This window comes from Gracilinanus agilis, chromosome 1, assembly GCF_016433145.1.
Source record: "Gracilinanus agilis isolate LMUSP501 chromosome 1, AgileGrace, whole genome shotgun sequence".
NCBI classification, from domain to species: domain Eukaryota; kingdom Metazoa; phylum Chordata; class Mammalia; order Didelphimorphia; family Didelphidae; genus Gracilinanus; species Gracilinanus agilis.
The window spans coordinates 632,104,898-632,120,581 of NC_058130.1; positions in this window are offsets into that span (position 1 = coordinate 632,104,898).

Genomic DNA, 15,684 nt, shown 5'->3' on the forward strand with positions numbered 1-15,684 from the left:
GCCAGGGAGGGGTAGGGGAAGAGAATCTAAATTGCAAAATGTCAAAAAACAATTGTCAAAAATCATACCTTCATGTATTTTTTTAAAAAATTAAAAAAGAATGAGATGTATTTGAGAAAGGATACAAAAGGAAAATAATGTTGGAGGGGATGTGGCAAAATTGGGACACTAATGCATTGCTGGTGGAACTGTGTTTTGTTCCAACCATTCTGGAAGACAATTTGGAATTATGCCCAAAGGGCTTTAAAAGAATGAACATCTTTTGATCCAGCAATACCACTACTAGGTTTGTATCCCAAAGAGATTTTTTTAAATAGTAAAGGATCTATATATACAACAAATATTCATAGCCACACTTTTGTGGTGGCAAAAAATTGGAAAATAAGGGATCTATTGTTCATAATTAGCAGGATCTGCCTTTAATGGGCATGAGGCTTTTCAGCTGCTAAGCCTTCTGAAGTTGAAGCAGTTTCTTGTGTTTTAAGGAATAATATAAGCATCAACAAAAAAATAAAGTCATCCGAAAACACTTAAAGAAAGATCCCAGGCCTGGTGGTTGTTGACTCCCTGCTGAAGAGTAGGCTGTCTATCCATAATATGTGTCAAGGACAGGATGGAGAACCTCCCATAATTAGTTGTCAAATCCAACAATCAGGACCCCATTTCTAGTGATTCATTAAAGGACAAATAAAAAAACCTTAAGGAAACTAGAAAGCAGGCTTAAGGATTATGAATACTTGGGCATAAAACCAAATGTCTTATGGGTCATGTTTTCATCCCTGTTGACTTCTAAAGTTAGGAGCTTTAGGAGAGAAAAGAAGGGCATGGGAAATGAAGAGCTGATTAAGATGATGATATGCAAGAATGAAATTTAGATTTCTGTACTACAGCATGAAATATAGAAATAATAAACCTTTGGTCAAGGGTGAAGTATACCTAACAAAGGCCATTAAAAACATATTTGGCTAATCTTGTAAATCCAATCAAAAGGGCTTTAAAATTGGGAAAAGGGAGGCAGAAAATCGATGCACTTATGTGACACACTGGACACCACAGCTATCAGTAGGGTGACCAGGAGTCAGGAAGAATTCTTCTTCATCTTCCTGAATTCAAATCTGGCTTCTTACTAGCTGTGTGAACTGGGCAAGTCATGTAACTTTGTTTGTCTCAGTTTCCTCATCTATAAAATGAGCCGGAAAAGGAAATAACCAATGACTCTAATACCTCTGTCAAGAAAGCCCCAAATGGGGTTACAAAGAATCAGACATGACCGTAAATGACTGAACATAAGCATAATAGTAGAGATTTTTTGCCAAGTTGTATTCTTGACTGGATTTGCTCTACTATGCTACAAAGACTTCCCCCTGGAAGTTCACTCCACCCCATAGCATCTCTCTCTAATTGCCTTGTTCCTATTAGAACCTCCATTTAAGTTTTTCCCCATTTCCCCCCTCTCCTTTCCTACTCACCTTTTCAGCTTTCTCTTATACATTGTTTTTCAGGATTAAAATGTAAGCTCCTTGAAAGCAGGGACTATCTTTCTTTTTGCTTGTATTTATATTCCCAGCACTTAGCACAGTGCCTAGGCTAAGAGCCCAATAAATGTTTCTTGACTTGACTTGACTTGACTTACAATCCTCTTGGGGTTTCACAAAGTGTTGTACAAAGTTTTACAAAGACTTAGTCTCCTCAAACTTCTAGTTCTAAGAGTTTTATTGAATAAAAAGACAAGTAACTGATAAATTGGAGGATGGAAATTAAAACAAAAAGGCATCCACCAACCCAAAATGGTACCCTCGACCACAACATAGCTTCTTAGTGACTTGGGGATTTTATTCATCATTCAGATTCTCCAAACCTTCACATAATGCAATTTGTAACCTTCCTATTTAAACAATTAAAGACAGGCAGTATGTATCTACCCACTCCTCATTCCATGAGCTGTAGAAATATGACCTAATTATTGTTAAATGTTACAATTCAGCTAGTTTCTCATAAATTATGGTGAAGCCTACCACATGAGAATAAAGAAAAAGGAACAAATGTATCACTGTGAACCAATGGGGATATTAAAAAAAGACAGGCCATTACTCAAAGGATGCTAAATATTTTGATCTCCTAGTTACGAGCTTAGCTTTTACTTCACTTCTAACCTAAAAGCTATGTATAGTCAGTGGTCATATAGCATCCCTACTTATAGGGATTCTAGGATTTTGTGAATCTTCTTACGAAAGAAAATAAATTTGCCATTATCGCCTCTGGCTTTTAACATCTTCAAGTGCTCCCTTCACACTGGCTCCTTCTCTTATGTCGACAAAGTACACTCATGTCTCCCCATTCCTGGAGGCCTCCCCTCAACCCTCCAAGAATCCATTCCTATCTTTCTTGCCCTTTAAACTTACTTTTAAAAAGTGGCTATATTCAATGCTTCAACTTCCACACCATCTATTCTCTCCATAATGTATGGTTTTATTGTGAATTACACGAAGGACTTTAGAAAAATGATCTAGAGAAAAGTGGTCTAACAATTTCCCTAATCCCTTACGTGGGGAGCTAGATGATGCAGTGGATGGAGTGCCACACCTGGAGTCAAGAAGACTCATCTTCCTGAGTCCAAATATGGCCTCAAACACTTACTAACTGTATGACCCTAGGCAAGTCACTTAACCCTATTTGCCTCAGTTTCCTCATGTGCAAAATGATCTGGAGAACAAAATGGCAAATCACTCCAGTGTCTTTGCCAAAAAAACCCTCAAATGGGGTCACAGAGTTGGTCATGACTGAAACAACTGAACAACTGAACAACCAGGACAACAACAATCCCTTGCAACCTGGCTTCCATCCTTTTGAAAATACCATCTTCAGAGTCCTTCTTGGCCTTTTTTCAGTCCTCATTCTCCAATCTCTAATAAATATTTATTAAACACCTACTATGTGCCTGACACTGTGCCATGTGCTGGGGATACAATTATTTTTTTTTTTAAATAGTCCTTGCCCTCAAGGAGGCAGGAAAAGGGAAAGAAGAAAATAGGAGGTACAAGGGAGGGGACATATTGTTCCATGGAGCTGAAACCAGGCAATACTGCAGCACAGTGGACTGAACCAAAAGGTCTGCCCTTCCACTGTAAAGGAAGGCATTGGGAGGACTTTGGTATTCTACCCTCCAGTCCTCCAAAGAGTAAGGAGAGGAGACAAAAGGATGTGACATCAATCAAGGTTTGAGTTAGCAGCATGGTGATTGGATTAGAAGTGATCCTGAGTGGCTGGATACAACAAATATAGCATGAATAATTTCAGCATTAGCCATCATTCAGAATTATTGAAACTTCTCACCACATTAATGCTGGTAGCCAATACTTAACTACACACAATTGTAGCATCCAAAGTTGCACTGAAGTAGTAACTGGGTGGCCTAGTGCATAGAGCACTAGATCTGGAGTCAAGATCTGAGTTCAAATTCAATCTCAGACACTTCTAGCTATATGACTCTGGGCAAGTCATTAGAACTCTCTATGACTTACCTTGAGCAGAAGCTAGGTGGCTTAGTAGATTGAGAGCCAGACCTAGAGAGAGGAGATCCTGGGTTCAAATCTGACCTCAGATTTCCTAGCTATGTGACCCTGGGCAAGTCACTTAACCCCCATTGCTTAGTTCTTAATGCTCTTCTTCCTTGAAACCAATATGGTATTGATTCTAAGATGGCAGGTAAGGGCTAAAAAAAAAAAAGTGTGATCCTGGGAGTATTTCATTCATTAGAATTAAAATGAGACAGCAGCAAATACAAAGTGGAGGGAGAAGTCTTCTTGATATCTATGAATCAATTAATGCCATCATACTCTATCTACCCTTGGCTTTTGAAGCATCATGCTCACCTGGTTTTCCTCCTACTTCAATTTAGCTCACTTAAATTCAGACACTTGTAGGGGATTTATAGCTGTAAGGCCTCAATGGAAGGTTCTAGAAATGCGAATAATGAAAAGGTCAGAATTCCTGCTCTCAAGAAATTTAAAATCTATCTAGCATGCATAGTTGAACTAAATGATTTCTAACACCCTTTCTGACTCTAAATCCTACAATCTAATAAGGAAGATAACATATGCACTTATTGTGTGACCCTGAGCAAGTCAATTAATTTTGTTTACCTCAATTTCTTCATCTGTAAAATGAGTTGGAAAAGGAAATGGCAAACTATTCTAGTAGCATTGCCGAGAAAACCCTAGTCACAAAAAATCAGCACAACTGAAAACAAATGAACAACAACAAAAGTGGGGCACAATAAAGAACCATTGAAGAAATACAAAATGGAACTGCTAGGTGGTAGAGTGGACAGTGTGACAGGCAAGGAACCAGGAAAACTCATCTTCCTGATTTCAAATCAACCCTTGAGAAAATATGAAAATTTTTTTCCTCTCTTCCTACTACCTTTCTCAAGAAGAGAAGCACCTATAAACTGACTCCCTCCTATTGACTGTAGGGTTTTAACCTATGGGCATACACAATCTTTTTCAGTTCTCATTCTTGTTTTCTCTCTCTCTCTCTCTCTTTCTCTCTTTCTCTCTTTCTCACATACACACACACACACTCACTCTCTCATCTTTCCTTTCTCACATAATGCTTCTCCCTTCCATATATCCCTAATTTTTTCAAGGCAGACATCATTGAGTCAAGTTCACATCATGATTCTTCATCAGTTCAAGATTCTATTTCTAAAATATTATGTTTTCCTTATTTTTAAAATGAGATTTCAGACTAGATGATCTCTAATGTTCCTTTCAGCTTTAATGGTTTTCCTTCTTCTTTTTTCCAGATTATTTTTAATTACTATTTTTTACCAATTACATGTAATAACAAATTTCCACATAAGTTTTCTAAAGTTATAAGATCCAAATTGTCTCCTTCCCTCCCTCTTCTCCTCCCTCCCAGAGCTGGCACTTCCAGATCATTTTTATAGAATTCCTCATGTAACATAAGGTAAAAGAAATCAGACAACTAGGCAGTATAAGGGGCTGAACTTGGAACTCTGAAGAACAGAGTTCAAATCTTACCTCAGAAACTTACTAGATATATGATCTTGGACAAGTCACAAAATCTCTGTTTACCTCAGTTTCCTCAACTGTAAAATAAGGGTAATAATAGTAACCACCTCCCAGTGTTGTCTTGAAGATTAAATGTGATAAGCTATTTAATTGCTTTGCAAACTTTAAAATATTATGTCAATGGTAACAGTTGTTCATAAAATAGTAATAAATTGGGGGAATACAGTGCAATGCCTTGGTGGCATTGAGCCTCCTCATTTAGAGCTAACTGGCACATATTAGTTATATCCTAACCACTTATGTACTGAATGACTAGGTCTTGGTAACTGTTTCATCCATGGCAACCTCTGTAGCCATGGTGCCTCACTGCCTTGAGAGTAATAACTTGCCCAAAAATCCATCTGCACCTCCATCACCAATCACCATTCCAGGCAGCAGAGAGGGGCAGCCTGCTCCTCTAAGCCATCTTAGGTTCAATGAGTGGAACCTCTTGCCATCTCCATTATGTGTTCTGGCTTTATCTTCCTCCTCCCAGCCATCTCTTCACTGTGATAACATCTCAGTGTCATTGCTTTATTCCACAGGAATTTGCAGTCATGGTCTCCTGCCATTAGCCTGCCTCTTTGGGCCTGGGACTTCACAGGAAATATCATTCCCTTGTGCAAGAGTTTGCTCCGTGGTTCTTTAGTAGCGTAAGTTGTCCTTCATCTGACCCTGTTATCTCATCTTTGTGACTATTAACATCTGTATAATACTTTGTAGTCACAAAGCGCCTTACCAATTTCCTATTTTTGAGCTATATACTTTACTTAAATTTCAAGGATCTGCGTTTCCATTAATGTGGAAATTTGTGAGGAATTTTATAAAAATGATACGGTATAAAAAAGAAGGAAGATGATTAATGCTGAAAGGAATCTCAGAGATCATCTAGTCCACCATCTCATTTTAAACACAAGGAAAATTGAATGTTTTAGAAATAGAGTCTTGGACTGAGGAAGGATCATGAGAAGGACTTGACCCTGTGATGTCTCCCTTGAATAAAATTTGGGCTATATGGAAGGGAAAACCATTATGTGAGAAAGGAACTGCACCAACTTGGAAAACTTTGCTCTGGAAGGACCTTAGTTGACCATCTTCATGGGCTGATGAGGATAAAATTACTCACCTAATGAGAAGCCTTTCCAAACTTAGCTTGGTCAGATAGGATATATAAAGACTGTTACTGGATCAGTCTTTCTTTCTGATTCAGCAGGACCTCCCTGAGCTCATGATGAAGTGGCATACCTTTTTTTTCTTTTTTTTTTTTAAACCCTTACCTTCTATCTTAGAATCAATACTGTGTATTGGTTCCAAGGCAGAAGAAGAGAGATAAGGGTTGTGTAATTAGAAAATCTTGAATGCCTGAACTACATTATCCAGAATCCTTTATCCTTTCCCCACATTTGCATCCTTAAGTAATGTTTATAAGTTTGCTGTAAGCCCACCTCTCGGTCTCTTTTCCTGAGTGCAGGCTGAGAAAGCTGGTTTTTACTCAGGCTTTTTACTTTTGGCTTTTCTTCTCTTACTTCAAGTTATTATTAATTGTTGAAAGCTTTCCAACTGCTCCTAGATTCTGATAAGGGCAGCTTAGGTGTTAAAGAAAAAAGCGGGAGACAAGATGATCTTGTCTGTCAGCTCATGGCTGCTTCTCTGAAGTGCCATTGAGTCACAAGTTTAATATATACAGAATTCAAACCCCATTTCACACAAAGGCACAAAGAAACTTCGCAGTTGCACAGAAATACAAATTATGTCATATCAAAGCACAAAAAAAAACTCACTGGCTTCAGGGTTTTCAAGGTGAAGATAAAGCACAAGGCTAGAATTCTAGCCTCCTTATTATCGATAAGTTAAGTCTGGGAATACTTTTCTCAGGGGTAGATAGCCCCTGTTGGACAAGGTTTTGACCTTGGCTGTCTGAAACAACTTTTGGGACTAAGTAGCTGCATTTCTGACCAAGGGAGAAAATGCCTAACCTCTTGACTGTTGGTTTGCTAAGAACTTAAAGCTTTCCATTAAGACTATACCAATAAGAAAAGGTGTGGATCAGAAAAGGAATTGAAAGAGGAATCTTAGATTTTTATCTTAGATAGCCCACCCTGTCTTGCTCTAACTTATAGAGCAAAAGGGTTAACACACAACTCTGCGGGACTGCGTTGACCTTTTGATGGGGTCCAGATAAAAATATCTATTTGAGACTCTGTTTCTCTTATTGGCCTCCCACAATTAATAAATCTTATTAAATATAATACTTGGAGTGTTTGGACATTCATTTTTAATATTATAGGGCTAGGCAAGGGGTGTTAAGTGACTTGCCCAGGGTCACATAGCTAAGAAGTGTCTGAGGCCAGATTCTTGAACCTAGGACCTCCCATCTCCAGACCTGGTTCTCAATCCACTGAGCTACCCAGCTGCCCCCAAATGGCATACCTTTATATTTATTTTCATGTTGTCTCCTCCTGGATTATAAGCTACCTTGAGAGTAGAGCTGCCTTTTGATTTTTTTTTAATCCTTTCATATGCCCAGTGCTTAGCACAATGCCTAGTGCATAGTAGATGCTTAATAAATGTTTATTGAATGAATGAGTGAACCCTAGGTAAGTCACTTAGCCTTATTTTGGTTTCAGTGTGAAATGGGGTGACCTCAAAAGGTTATGATGAGGATCAAATGAGATAACAAAAAAGAATGTTAAAATATAGGTGTTATAGGAAGTCTATGAATGTGGAACACTGCATAGATTTTTAGACTTTTCAATGTACTAATTGATTTTTTCTGATTTTTTTTCATAATGGGGATCAAGTGAGACAACAAGAAAGAAATATGAGAATCCATCTTCCACAGGAGTAGAATGTGAAATATTACATATGTTTCTAGACTTTTTCAGTATACTCATTGATTATTCTGACTTTTCCCTCATTTTATTTTTTGTGATTAAAACTTTTTGTTATTTGAAATTGTCCTCTAAAAGGGGAATCTTTGAACACAGCTTTCAAATGTTTATAAATATCTACTGGTACTAGAAATTATGATACAGTAAAAATATCAATTAAAAATATTAATGAATCTACTAAAAGTTTTAAAAAATTTAAGGGCATAAATGAACTGATACAAAGTGAATTAAGCAGTACCAAGAAAATAAGGTGCCCAATAAATAAGACCATATAAATGGAAATAACAACAACCATAAAACATTTGAAACAAATGTTTCAAAATTACTAAGAATAAGGTTGATCCCATAGAAGAAATATCTTCCCTTGCTTCTTTTTAGAGGTAAAGAGTTCATGAGTATAAAACATTTCATCAAATGTCATATATTTTAATGTATTGATCAGTTTTCTGATTTTTTCCCTTCTTTTTTTTTCCTTTTAAAGTTTTTATTATTTGAATAATCTGAAAGAGGAGAAGTGGAATGGAGTGGGAAATTTAGACAGTATAAAAAGATATCAAAAATATTTAAATTTAGAGGGTTGTGTGTGTGTGTGTGTGTTTAAGAATTCAAAGGAAAACTTAAACTAGAATGGAAAAAATGGCTCTGTGACTTTGGGTTACTATTATACAAAGTGAACACAGTGTCTATTACATATCTGAGGAGAGACTCATATCTGACCCTCCCCCAAAAAAATTCCCAGTAAGTCTAAATGTTTAAAAAATGAATAAATCCCTTTTTGGATTCCTACCCACAATATCCCAAGAAGAAGAAGAAAAAGATTGCTTTGCCATTAAGGGATGGGTTTCAGTATTAAGGAAAGTATTATGTGCAAGGCAATATTATAAACTAAAAGGGATGCCTGGGAGTTTTGAGCTCAGCCCCTTTGGCATTCCAGGACATCTGAAATGTCTGATGCTTTAGGCTTAGATCTAGAGCAATGATGGCAAACCTTTTAGAGATGGAATGCCTGGTCCCACCCCACCCCCAGACTCCCCATCCCCCAGATCAAGTGCCATGCCCACCCTCCCCAGACCCTATGCTGTGCCTCTCCCCCCACTGAATGCTGGGCACCCCTCCCCTTACCCCACACAGGGGAGGGAGAAAGTACTGCCATTGGGCTGCAGGGCAGAGGGGTAGGTGATGTGAAAAAATGTCCTCAGGTACAGTGGAGAGGGGAAAGGGAGCAGCTCTGCCAGAGTCCCTCTGCCTTTCTAGTAATGAACTTGGGGTGGGGAGCAGCCACATGCCAACAGAGAATGCTCTTCATGTCATCTTTGGCACCCCTGTCATACATCACTGATCTAGAGGGTGTTTCAGGCTGATAATAACTGAAAGAAAGGCTTAAAACTAACATTAAATCCTATCATTCAAATTACTCCCTTGCTTACCCAAGACAAAAGGTCCAACTCAGCTGGGGCCTCTTGCCCTTGAGCATTTCTTATCTAACTTCAAACCAGCAAAGATGATTTGCCAGAGGCAAGGAAGGATAGGAAAAAAAAATCTCTTACTAACTGAGATCAACTCAGAGGTAAGTCCCATCTGTGTTTGTAGATGTTTTGTAATAAATATGTTCTATGTTCAAATGTTATCAATAATCATGATTTTTTTTAAAACCCTTACCTTCCATTTTAGAATCAATACTGTGTCCTGGTTCTAAAGCAGAAGCCTGGTAAGGACTAAACAATGGGGATTAAGTGGCTTCCCCAAGGTCACACAGATAGGAAATGTCTGAGGCCATATTTGAATCCAGGACTGCCCATCTGTAGGCTTGGTTCTGAATCCACTGAGCTGTCTAGCTGCCCCAGCAATCAAGGTTTCTTGAAAGTGAAATGAATTCCCTTAGGAGAGAACTAGAAATGAGTCAAATTCAGATGCTATCCAAAGTCTCTTCTTGCCTTTGTGGCTAAACTTGAAAAGGTCATCTACAATAGGTGTAGCCACTTTCCTCTCAGTCTCTTCCTAACCTTTAAAATCTAGCTTTTTGCCTTATCACCAAAAGCGCTCTCTCCACAATTACCCATGGTCCATTGTCTAATCCAGCGGCCATTTCTCAGTCCTCATGGTCTTTGACCTCTGCAGTATTTAACACTGCTGATCACTCTCTCCTCCTTGATCTTTTCTTCACTCTATGTTTTAAGGGTACCACTCTCTCCTGGTTCTCCTCCTACCTATCTAACCAGTTCTTCTCGATCTCCATTGCTGGATCTCATCTAGTTCATGCCTTCTAATTGCAGTGTGTCCCTCAGGGTTCTCTTCTCTTCTCTCTCTTTACTGCTTTACTTGGTGTTCTCATGAGGTCCCATAGATTTAATCACCATCTCTGTACTGATGATTCTCAAATCCACCTAACCTGCCCCAAACCCTCTGCTGACCTCTAAGCTCTCATCTCAATCTGCCTTGCAGACACCTAAAACTTAATGGCCAATAGATATCTTAAACTCAACATATCCAAAATGGAAGTTACTCTCTTTCTCTCTAAACTCTCCTTCAACACCCTCAAGCTCTCAAACTAGGTATTATCCTCAATTCCTGATGGTCTGTCACACCATCCTTCATATCCAATCTGTTGTCAAGGCCTGTCAATTTTACACTTTGCAATATTTCTCTAATATAATACCTTTTCTCCTCTGATAATGCTACCACCTTGGTGCAAGCCCTCCTCACCTATACCTGGCCTCATAGTGGATCTTCTTGCCTCGAGTCTCTCCCTACTTCAATCCATCTTCCATTCAGCCATTAAAGTGATTTTCCTAATGTGCAATTCTAACCATATCACTTCCCTAATTAATAAACTCCAGTGACTTTCTATCATCTCCAAGATATTACAGGAAATCTTCTGTTTAGTGTTCAAGGCTCTACTTGGCATTCCTGTCCCCCTCCTACTAGATATTTAATAAAGTTCAATGATTGATTGATTGACAAGTGATTTCTAGATAGGGACAAACATAATAAAATTAAGGGAAGTTCCCTACCTTCTGCAAAGGGTAGTTGCGTCTAGACACACAATAGACATGCATGCTTTGTCTCCCTTCCTTCCCCCCACCAGACTGCAAGCTCCTCAAAGGTCAAAGACTACATCTCTTCTACTTCTTTGTATGCCCCACTGCCCTTGGCATGTAATCAATACTTTTCAGACAGAATCAACTGTCACTGTTGTACAAAAAGGAACAACTACAAAAGTTGGAGAAAGTAGATGGAATAAAAATGGGACACGAATACAAAATGGAGCACAGCCCTATAAGTATAGTGTAAGGAGTATGAAAGTTCCAAATTAATTGAGGTTAATGAAAAAAGCTAAGGCAAGAAAGGTATTTTAGATATATTGCAGAAAAGAGAAAGACCAAGAAAGGAGAAGGAATCTTCCTTCCTTTAGCTGTTAAGTATGGAGGGATCAATGATAACCATCAATGGGAAGAAAGCTGAACCACCAAGCGGTTATTCTTTTGGCTCATTCTGTCTGCTAAGAAGAAATATCTTGGGATTGGAAAGGAAAAAAACACAAAAAGCTAATAGAAAACGAATAACCAAGATAATTAAAATATTATCTTGGAATACTAATGAGAAGTATCAGGGCATACTGACTTAAGATCTGGAAAAACTAGTGCCTTCTGGCACATTCTGGCTGAATGACCCTGAGCAAGGAACTTAGTGCCTCAAGCAATTCTCTATAAGCAGAAGTTGCAGAATAAATGACAATCAGCATTGGTAGAGGGATTTTCTCAACACGAGTCCCCTATAACAATGAAATTACAGGTTTGGTTAAAATAACCAGCTAAGTAGTATAGCCCTGCTTCCAATAATTAGTGGTTATGTGATCCTGAGCAAGTCACTTAATTTCTCAGTAGCTCAGTATTCTCATCTGTAAAATGGGGATGACAATAGCACCTACTTCATAAGGTTGTTGTGAAGATTAAATGAGTTAACATATGCAGAGTACTCTTGAAACTTAATGTTCTATAAATGCTATTATTATAATTGTTTAAATGAGGGAAATAGTATAGAGAACCTAGTTGCTCAAAGTGAGGTCAAGACAGCTGGCCCAGAAAAACTACATTCTAGGATACAGAATGAATTGGCAAATGGGATAAATGAGTCATAATCAACAAACTTTGAAATACTGTGGGAAAAGAGACAATTATCAAAACATTGGAAAAAGCCAAATGCCCAGGTTCTCAAAAAAAGTAAGAGAATGGAATTTTAACAACTGAAGGCCAGTGATGTGGACTCCAGGTAAAATTCAGAATATATTATTAAATGCCTAGAAAAGAAAATAGTGATAAAATGATAAAATATATAGCTTCATCAAGAACAAGTCATATCAAACCAACTTAATTTTCTTTTTTCAGGGAGTTTACTGGACATGCAGATCAGGGGAATACTATAGTTATAGTTAACCTAAATTTTAGCAACACATTTGAAAAAAGTATTCCCTACTACTTTATGGGCAATAAAATAATAACCGATAACATTTTAAAGTTGTTTTTTACTGAACTCTTCCATTTCTTTTATCATCATGGTAATCCCAAGTTTCTCTTCCCCTCCCAGAGAGCTATCCAATATCACAAATAGAATTATTTAGAAAGAAAAACATCAGTACAACTAATCAATATATTTTAAAAGTCTAAAAATATGCTGCGTGTAATACTTCTGGACATCCCATATCCAAAAAGGTATGGATTGGGGTATCTTTTCATATTTTTTCACTTAAATCCTGCTTCATCAATAATTTTGTTACATTTATTTTTGATTGTTTTGGTTTGTAATAATTCCTTCCATTTACATTGTTGTAGTTACTGTAACTTTGTCTCTACTTCACTCTGCATCAGTTCATATAAATATTTCATGATTCTCTATATTCATCACACATCATTTCTTAAGCACAGTAATCCTCCATTACATCCATGTACCACAATTTGTTTAGTTATTCCCCAATCGATAGGCATCTACTTTGTTTCCAATTCATATTTATCACAAAAAATACTGCTATAAAAATGGTGGAGTATATGGAGTATTTGCTTGGAGTGTACCCACACACAGCCCAGTAATGGAATCTCTGGTTCAAAGAGTCGACATTTTAGTCACTTTATTTGCATCATTCTAAACTACTTTCAGAAATGGTTATGCCATTTCACAGTTCCACCAACAATGTATTAAGGCACCTATTATACCATGACTCCAACATTCACTATTGCCATTTTTAGGTCATTTTTGTTCATTTTCAGGGTGCAAGGTAAAACCTCAGGATTTTTTTTTGTATTTCTCTTGTTAGTGATTTGTAGTTTTTCTTCATGTGGTTCTGAATATTTTGCAAAGAACCATTTGCTCATATCCTTTGACTACTTATCTCTTAAGGAATGGATACTAGTAAACAGATGGCTAATAGACAAATGGCCATTAGTAGACTAATAATATATTTATTAATTATTTATATGTCTTGGATAGCAAACCCTTATCAAAGAGAAATTTGATGCAAAAATTTTTCTCCATTTGACCACTTCCTTTCTTATCCTATATGCATTAATGTTATCTGTGCAGAAGTGTTTCTATTTCAGATCATCAGAGTTATCTATTTTATTTTTTGTAATTGCTTCTATTTCTTGTTTGTTTAAGAATATATCTTCCACCTGTAGTTGAGAGAGATACATGATCTATTTTTCTTCTCATTTTTATGTAATATTATCTTTAATATTAAGGTTGTATATCATAAGCAGATAGGGGGCAGAGCAGATAGAGGACTGGGCTTGGAATCAGGAAGATTATCTTATCTTCATGAGTTCAAATCTAGCCTCAGACACTAACTGTGTGACCCTGGCCAAATCACTTAATCCTTTTTGCCTCAGTTTCCTCATCTGTTAAATGAGCTGGAGAAGGAAATAGCAAACCACTCCACCATCTTTTCCAAGAAAACCCCAAATGGGGTCACAAAGAGTTAACCACAGTTGAAACAAATGAACAACAACAACATTGATTTAGAATGCATCATAAATGAGGTGAATGTGGTGTAAAGTATTGATCTAAGCCTAATTTCTACCAGATTGCTTTCCAGTTTTCCTAGCAATTTATATCTGTTTTTTCCCAATTTATGTATTCCACTTTATCAAACATAGGGTTATTGAATTTTGTTGTTTCTGATTCTCTCTTGTCTAGTCTGTTCCACAAATCTATCTCTCCTATTTATTTTTCTCTTTTTTAGACCACAGGGGTCACCTTTCCCTCATTGCCAGATCCTGATTTAACCCAAGCACATCATATACTCCTCTCTATCCTCCTGCTGGACCCCCTCCATATGCCCTCCCTTGCTGTAATGTAATCTCACAAAAAATTATTAATTCACCTGTAGGCAGAATGCTACCAGGTTCTGTCCATAATGTCCCAGGTCTGTCCCTTCATTATTATCTCCACCAAACTTTAGTCTTCATCCCTGGCTCCTTGTGCACATTTAGAAAGAAAATTTTACTGGTATCTCTGCTGTCACTCTGTTGCTGTTGTCCTTTGCTGCTATTTTTACTCATTCCTCCTGCATTTTTATTATTTGTGGTGTTCAAAAAGCAAATAATCTCTTCATGTCTAGAGTTCTTTCTAAAATTATTTCAAATGTCTCTCTATTATGGAATATCTATCTTTTTTCATGTATGCTTAAGCTTAAACTTGCAGGATAGCTTACCCTGGCTTTTATTCTAAGCTTCAAGGCTTTTCAGAACATGTCATTCCATTCCCTCCTACCTTTTCTGATGGGTGCAAAAGTGTCTTGTATTATTTAAATGTCATTTCCTTTGTATTTAAAGGTCTTTCTCATGATCACTTGCTGTACTTGTTGCTTCTGAATTGAATTGTTAAATTTAAACAGTATGTGTCTAGGAGTTTGCAGTGCTGGATTTTTTTCTGGAGATGATCTATGAATTCTTTCAATTAGTATTTCATTTTTTATGTTCTGATATTCTAGGCACTTCTATTATTTTCTTCATTATGGTGTGAAGGTTTTTTTGTCCTATTGTATTCTTCTGGGAGAGCTCTAATCCTTATGATATCTTTCCACATCCTGCCAACCAGGACAAGTAGGTGGCACTAGATTGCCAGAACAGGAGCTGTCTTCCTGAATTCATGTGGTCTTAGACACCTACTGGGTGGGTGATCATGGGCAAGTCCTTTAAACCTTTTTGCCTCAATACCACATCTGTAAAATGAGCTGGAGAAGGAAATGGCAAACCACTCCAGTGTCATTGCTAAGAAAACCTCAAATGGGATCACAAAGACTGGGATACAACTGAACAACAACAATGCAATCTGTCTTTGAGATCAGTACATTTTGCTTGCATAATGTGCATATTTCTTTTTTAATGTCATTGTTTTTTGCTTCTCTTCTTCTAGACAGTCCTTCATTTCTGTGTATTTGCATTCCTTTCATTCTCTCTTTTGTTTCTTTAATGAGGCTTTCCATTGCAGATTCCAGTTTTTTTTCCTATTCTATTATTTTTGCTGTGCAAGCAAAAAATTCTGTTCTCATAATTCTTATTTCTCTTTTGAGCCACTCACCCATAGCATATTGTGGTTCTATGCTTTCTCCACCTTCCTCAGGGTCCTTAAGTACTAGATCATTTTCCTTTGTTTTGCAGTATTTATTCATAGATGCTTACCCTGTTTACTAGGTCTGGAGACAATATTTCCTTCTATAGTTAGTG